The sequence below is a fragment of the Sceloporus occidentalis genome, unplaced genomic scaffold, assembly GCF_023333645.1.
Source record: "Sceloporus occidentalis isolate IW3139 unplaced genomic scaffold, rSceOcc1.0.p SCAF_6, whole genome shotgun sequence".
Taxonomy (NCBI): Eukaryota; Metazoa; Chordata; class Lepidosauria; order Squamata; family Phrynosomatidae; genus Sceloporus; species Sceloporus occidentalis.
Window position 1 is genome coordinate 55,677,509 of NW_028316986.1, and position 7,067 is coordinate 55,684,575.

Sequence of the window (7,067 nt, forward strand, 5' to 3'; positions counted from 1 at the left end):
TCTACAATTCTGTGATTCTGTTTACGGATGTGGGAGCTGGATAGTGAAGAAAGAAGATAAGAAAATGTAGTGAGATGTAGTGCTGGAGATGAATGCTGAGGATCCTGTGGACAGTCAAAAAGACAAATGAGTCCTAGAACAGACCAAGCCTGAAATCTCCCTGGAAGCCAAGATGACAAAACTGAAGCTGTTGTACTTTGGCCACATCATGAGGAAAAAATGAATAATTAGAAAAGACAATAATGCTAGGAAAGTTAGCAGCAGAAAGCAAGGAAGGCAACACGCCAGGTGGATAGATTTCATTAGGGAAGTCATGGGTCTGCATTTACAGGGCCTCAGTGGAAGATAGGGAGTCTTGGAGATGTCTCATCCACAGGGTCGCCATGGGTCAGTCAACAACAATAACAACAAATGATTTAGAAATCATGTTATCACAAAGCCTGCCAATGTGATTGGCATTATGATCTCTCGTAGTCCTGACTTCATTCAGATTAATTCATTCTGAAAGTTTAGATCCTCTTAAAGGTAAAGGTTTCCCCTTGACATAAATGTCTAGTCGTAACCAACTATAGGGGGTGGTGTTCATCTCAGCTACTAAGCCAAGGAGACAGCATTGTCCAAAGATGACTTCGGTAATCCTGTGGTTAGCATGACTGCACTGAACACTTGTTTACCTTCCCCACAAAATGGTACCTATCTATCTACTTGCATTTGCATGCTTTCAAACTGCTAGGCTGGCAAAAGCTGAGACTAGTGGCAGGAGCTCATTTTGTCTTACAGCACTTTAGCCGTGAACTGCCAACCTTACAACCTTCCGATCATCAGAATTGGTGTCTTAACCACTAATTTCATTTCATACATATAGGTATATTTAATACCTGTAACCCTTAGCATTTTAACCACTGAAAGGATAATAAAATGATAAGAGAAAATAGTAAAGCACATCATAGTAAAGCTTCCAAAAGAAATGCACAAATATTTAAAAACTAAAATGTATCTTGGATGCATCCTCTTACTTCCCTGAAAAGGAATTAAAGCTGAAGAAGGTCAATAATGTTTAAAACGCCTTTTAAAATCAAAATAATAAGTGCAGAAAAAAACATCAAATAAGAGGTAAAATATGCTCAAGACCTATTAGAACAGTGGTTCTCAACCTTCCCAATGCCGTGACCCTTTAATACAGTTCCTCATATTGTGGTGACCCCCCAACCATAAAATTGGTTCCTAAGACCATCGGAAATATGTGTTTTCCGATAGTCTTAAGCGACCCCTGTGAAAGGGTTGTTCGACCCCCAAATGACCCACAAGTTGACAACTGCTGTATTAGAAAGTTTGATCAAAGTCCTGTAAGAGGCAACAAAATATGGAACAATCTTATTTGGAAGATTATTGCTCCTCCTACATTAGGATGCAGAAAAGATGGAGAGTGTTTATGAGAAATCGGTAATTAACACATTTGGGGTTTGGTTGACTACTCCCCAAGTGGAAATTTCTAGGAGGTGCATGAGCTGAACTGAGCTCCCTCCACCCCACAATAATGTACCAACATTAGCTCTGTCTTCCTTAGCCCATAGCAACAGACTGGGAATTCGCCCCCAATATTCTAATGATGAGGATGACATTGACTCAGTTTCTATCTGAAATCCTTACTTACAGTGGGCCCTTCCTATACGTGGGGGATCCATTCTGGACCCAACCCCTGTCATGGGAAAAACCGCCTATGCTGGAATCCTATAGTACTAAGCGTTCAGTATGGTGTGGTATGGGAGGAGGTCAATGGGGGGGTAACACTATTAGTTACTGCATTGAGTGGCACCAACCTTAGCAACTCCACGGTAGGAATGTCTTTATAGCTTTCCTTCAACCTGTTGAAAAAGGCATTTCTATTTCTTCTAAAACTATGTCTTCAAATTTTGTAAAGATGTGTAACTATGTGTCAAACGTTGCTGTGGTAGAACAGGGAGATGTCACAATTTTCTAGAAGGGGAAACGAGCTCTTTTAGTTCACTTGACAATATAAAATTCTATTGGCTGAGGTAAGAAACGAAAACACACAAATCTCAGCTTGGGTTTATACATTCCCTGCTGATAGACCTGACCCTACTTATCTCCAGACTGGATTGGTAAAAAGCACTGCATATAAAGATGCTTTGGTTGGTGTAAAATTTGCTCATATCGATATGAAGTGCAAGTTATATGCGACACCATTTTTGTACAAATTGCAACAGGTATCAGTATATTTCTGAAACTTAGTTCAAGGCATTTCTTATACTTCTAAAGTTTTAAATGGTTTGGCCTTTCTCCAGTACACTAAGTTTCATACCACTTTCTCTGAAGATGCCAGCCACAGATGCTGGCGAAACATCAGGAGTAAACTCTTCTAGAATACGACCACATAGCCTGAAAAATAACCACAAAAAATATTCATACCACTTTGTTTTTCAAAATGCCATTCTAGGAAATCCTGGAATTTGTGGCTTAGTGCAATTGTTTTAAAAACCAGAGCCAATTTAGTGCCAATGTAATGAGATCCACTCTCCCAACATGTGTCTTTTAGCAGCTCAGGGTACCCAGATCTCAGGGCCTGACCATGAGTCTCCAGTACTTAGGGCAAGAACATTGCCTTGAAAAGTAAGTGTGTGTGTGTGTGTGTGTGTACACATACACGCACGCATGCACACACACACACATGGTCCCCTATTGTTAGATGTGGTGTTTTTTATTTTATTTATTCAGAGACAGCAGAAAAGGCATTTGGATTTATTTATTTAAAAAAAAAAAAAAACCCGAGAAGTACAGCAACAAATTCTGCAACCTCCCAGCACACATTTGCCCAATTTGGATGAAGCAAAAGTGTTGGTGAGTACAAGAGTCAGTCAATGCAAGAGCCTATGCGATGGTTGCCCCACAGCTATGCAACTTCCTTCTGATTGAATTACACTAATAAAGACCTTGGATAAGTTTTTGAAAATGTCTGCTTTCCGGCTACCTTTCTTTGAGAATGTGGATAGTTTATGTGATTTTCAGCCATTTCCCTCTTAACAACTGTAAATCTTTCTGGTATGTGTAATTGTGTCTTTTATCTTTCTTCATGTGCCTCTTTCTGAGAGTTCAGTTCATAAATACTTTGCAGGGGTCATTCAGCTGTTTCTCTGGGTATGCTGCAACTGCAAGTCCTTTGTTCCTCCAGCTCCTTGACCGTCTATGACAGGGGTCCCCAATCTGGGGTTCCCACACCCCCAGGAGGGTGGAATTTCAGGGGGTGGACAAAGATGCCTTGTGTCCTTGGGTGACAAGTCATGGGTCATCACTCAATTATTTTTTTTAATGAATTAGAAAATCTAATGGCTCAGTTTAGATTAGCATTTTATGCACTGAGTTAAAAGTTTTATTTTTAAGTTCAATTTGTTCACCCACAGTTTTGTACATAGTTTAAAAATTAGAAATTTGACTTGTTCATCTTCAAATGTGATACTATTATTATTATGTTTATGTTTATGTTTATTTATATTCCGCCTTCCTCCCACTACAGGGGCTCAAGGCGGCTTACAAATCACACTCTCTTTATAGCACGTGAGAACATTAGTCAAACATTTCTTAAGGGTGTGGGGCATAGAAAAGATTGGGAGACTCTGCTCTAGGAAGTGCTTGGGATTTTTTTTTAAACAAGGCAGTTAACATTTCACTGTAACCTACACTAATACTAAATGGATATTGCACAACCTTTTGCAACCAGGAAAGCACGGAAGTACATCAAAACGAAACTAGCTAGCAAAAGACTGTTGAATAGTACAAAGGACATAACAAGGAACTTAAATTTTCTTCTTGTTCATAACCCTTTTTCCTTACAGCATTAGGACGGAGCTAAATTTGATTTTTCTCTGTTTTGTTTTTAACCTGAGAAGCATACTCAGCCAAGGAGCTACAGGTTAGTATCATCTGAACCAATGTAACCAGAGACTAGTATTCTTTAACCATACGTGCTTTAAATATCTTCTGTGGTTATAGCATGCTGTTTGCATTTGTGGGCTGTCTTGAGAAAGTGGAGGACAGGGAAGAAGAACTTAAAGATCTATATTTACATATGGCAATTTTCTTTAAGCAGGATGAACATGACCCAATGTCAAAAAAAAATTGCTTCCCAACAATTCATGGAATCCTGTGGTTAGAGTTTTTCTTTGCTATCTTCTTTCCTCTTCCTATACACACATGGAGAGAGAGGAGGAGAGGAGAGAATAGAAGAACAATGCTCTTTGGCAATGGTTCCCAAACTTTCATTCTCTAATCTCTAGATGTTTTGGACTTCAGCCCACAGAATTCCTGACTGTTGGCTAAACTGACTGAGGTTTCTGGGAGTTGAAGTCCAAAACACCGGAAGGACCAACATTTGGGAGTCACTGCTCTATGAACTTGGAGTCAGGGATAGGACAGAAGTTCAGAAATGGAATCTGACAATAGACTTCTTACCAAGATATAGATATTCACCTTCCTCCATAATTTTTTAAATTTTTACCCTCAGTTTAGCATGAACGGGATTGCAGCCATCATTGTTGCTGATTCAAAGTGCTCATTTTATTCCTTTCATACTTCCTTGAACAGATGAACTGATCAAGCTACAAAAATGGTGAATATCAGAAGCAACTCAACGTATTTGGATGCCTTAAGCAAAAAATCCAAATGCATGCTCTCTTTCTCTCTTCCCCAAATTGGAGTAAAAAATAAATAGTTCACAATTTGCTCCCTTTTAATACTATACCTCACATTTTCTGCCTGAGGCATATTGCCTTGTTTTCCTTTTAAAAGACAAGGAGAGCCCTTGAGAGTTTCAAGTATTTTGTTCATGTTATTGCCCGTCTTGGGGATGCCCAGGAAACTGGCCATTCATATCTGCAAATAATCGTGCCATAGACATTTAGATTCTATTGCAGCAGACAGTCAAATTTCTAAGAGAAAAAAAAGTGTTTTGTCATAAACCACTGTAATCCAGGCTATTGGAGGGCAGTCTACTCATTAATGAGCAGGACTGAGAGACTGTAACTTTCTCAGGAACATCCACTAGCTTGCTTGCTGGAATATTGTTTGGCAAGGTCCCCCATTGTAGTCTTGCAAACAAGCTAGTAAAATGAAGGCTATACAATGCTACTGTTAAGTGGACTCATAATTTATTAACTGGCCGAACCCAAAAGGTGCTCACCAATGGCTCCTCCTCACCCTGGAGAGAAGTGACAAATGGGGTGCCAGTGCCACAGGAGTCTGTTCTGGACCTAGTGTTAGTCAACATCTTCATGAATGTCTTGGATGAAGGAACTGAGGATCTGCTTATCAAATTTGCAGAAGACACTAAAGAGGGGTAGCTAATATCCCTGAGGACAGGATCAGAATTCAAAATGAACTTAACAGATTAGAGAATTGGGCCAAAACTAACAAAATGAACTTCAGCAGGAAGAAATGTAAGGTACTATATGCAGGGGAAAAAAGGAAATGCACAGATTTAAGATGGGTGATATCTGGCTTGACAATAGTACACATGAAAAGGATTTAGGAATCTTAGAGCCTGGACAGACCGGCAATAAACGCCAGCCTGGGGGCAGAGTGGGGGCTTGGTAACCACATGACAGATGCCCTGACACTCCTCTGACGCCACTATCACACCGTGCACCTGGCCACATGGCAGGTGGTGTCACGGTACTTCTCTGGCACTGTGTCCAGGTGATGTGGCACCAAAGGAGTGCTGAAAAGCTGCAACACTAGCAGCTATGGCATCATTTTCACGGTGCAAAAAGGTCAGATCAGAGCCACAACGTGTAGTTGCCACAGCTCTGATCTGATGAAGAAAGAGGTGGCTGCAGGCCGCCCCTTAGGAGTGATCCGTTTAGCCCCTTAGTAGACCACAAGCTAAACATGAGTCAGTAGTGTGATGGAGCCACTATAAAGTCAATGTGACTTTAGCCTGTATCATTAGGAGTATAGTGCATCTAGACCAGTGATTCCCAAACTTTAGTCCTCCAGATAATTGGAGCCTCAGCCAGCTTAGCCAACAGTCATGCCTTCTGGGACCTGAAGTCCAAAACATGTGGAGGACCAAAGTTTGGGAACCACTGATCTAGACTGAGGGAAGTAATAGTATCACTCTATTTTGCTTTGGCAAGACATCAGCTGGAACACTGTGTCCACTTATGGGCACCACAATTTAAGAAGGATATTGACAAGCTAGAACATGATCCAGAGAAGGACAACCAAAATGGTAAAAGGTCTGGAAATCATGTCTTCATGAGGAGCAGTTTAGGGTGCTTGGTATGTATAGCCTGGAGAAGAGAAGGTTAAGAGATGACATGATAGCCGTATTGAAATATTTGAAAGGGTATCATACTGAAGATGGAGTAAGCCTGTTTTCTACTACTCTAGAGACAAAGTCATGGAGCAATAGATTCAAAGTACAGAAAAAGAGATTCCACATAAACAGCAGGAAGAACTTCCTCATGGTAAGAGCTGTTCAACAGTGTTCAGAGGGTAGCATTGTCCCCTTCTTTGGAGGTTATATAAAGAATCTGTATGGCCATCTGTCAGGAGTGTTTTGATTGTCTCTCCTTGCATGCTAGGGAAGACTGTTGTCTTCCTGGATGGCCCTTGTGGTCTCTTCCAGCTCTATGATTCTATGGCCACTCTCAGCCACATATGTCCAAGTCTTCAGCTGTGAAATGCTGGAGGGCGTGTAGTTCCTACTCTTTACTTCATACAAGTTGGATGACTAGATTTTGCTGTGTATAGTGAACTGTAGAGAAAAAGTGAGTGGAGACTGTAATCAGTAGAACTGTTGCTAGGGCAGTTTACTACTTGTGGTCACAGGTATTTCTGTATTATGGTCACAGGTGATTATTTAATAAGAGTTTTTATTCCTCTCTTCAATCATATTCCCATAAAACAATTATACACACACACACACACAAATAAATTTTGCATATCACTTTTTTCTCTGGCTCTTTTTCAATTGTTGTGGAACATAAGAATTTAGCTGTTAAAATTGCTTATTTAATGGTATTGCATTCAGAAGAATTGCTTTTTTTTTA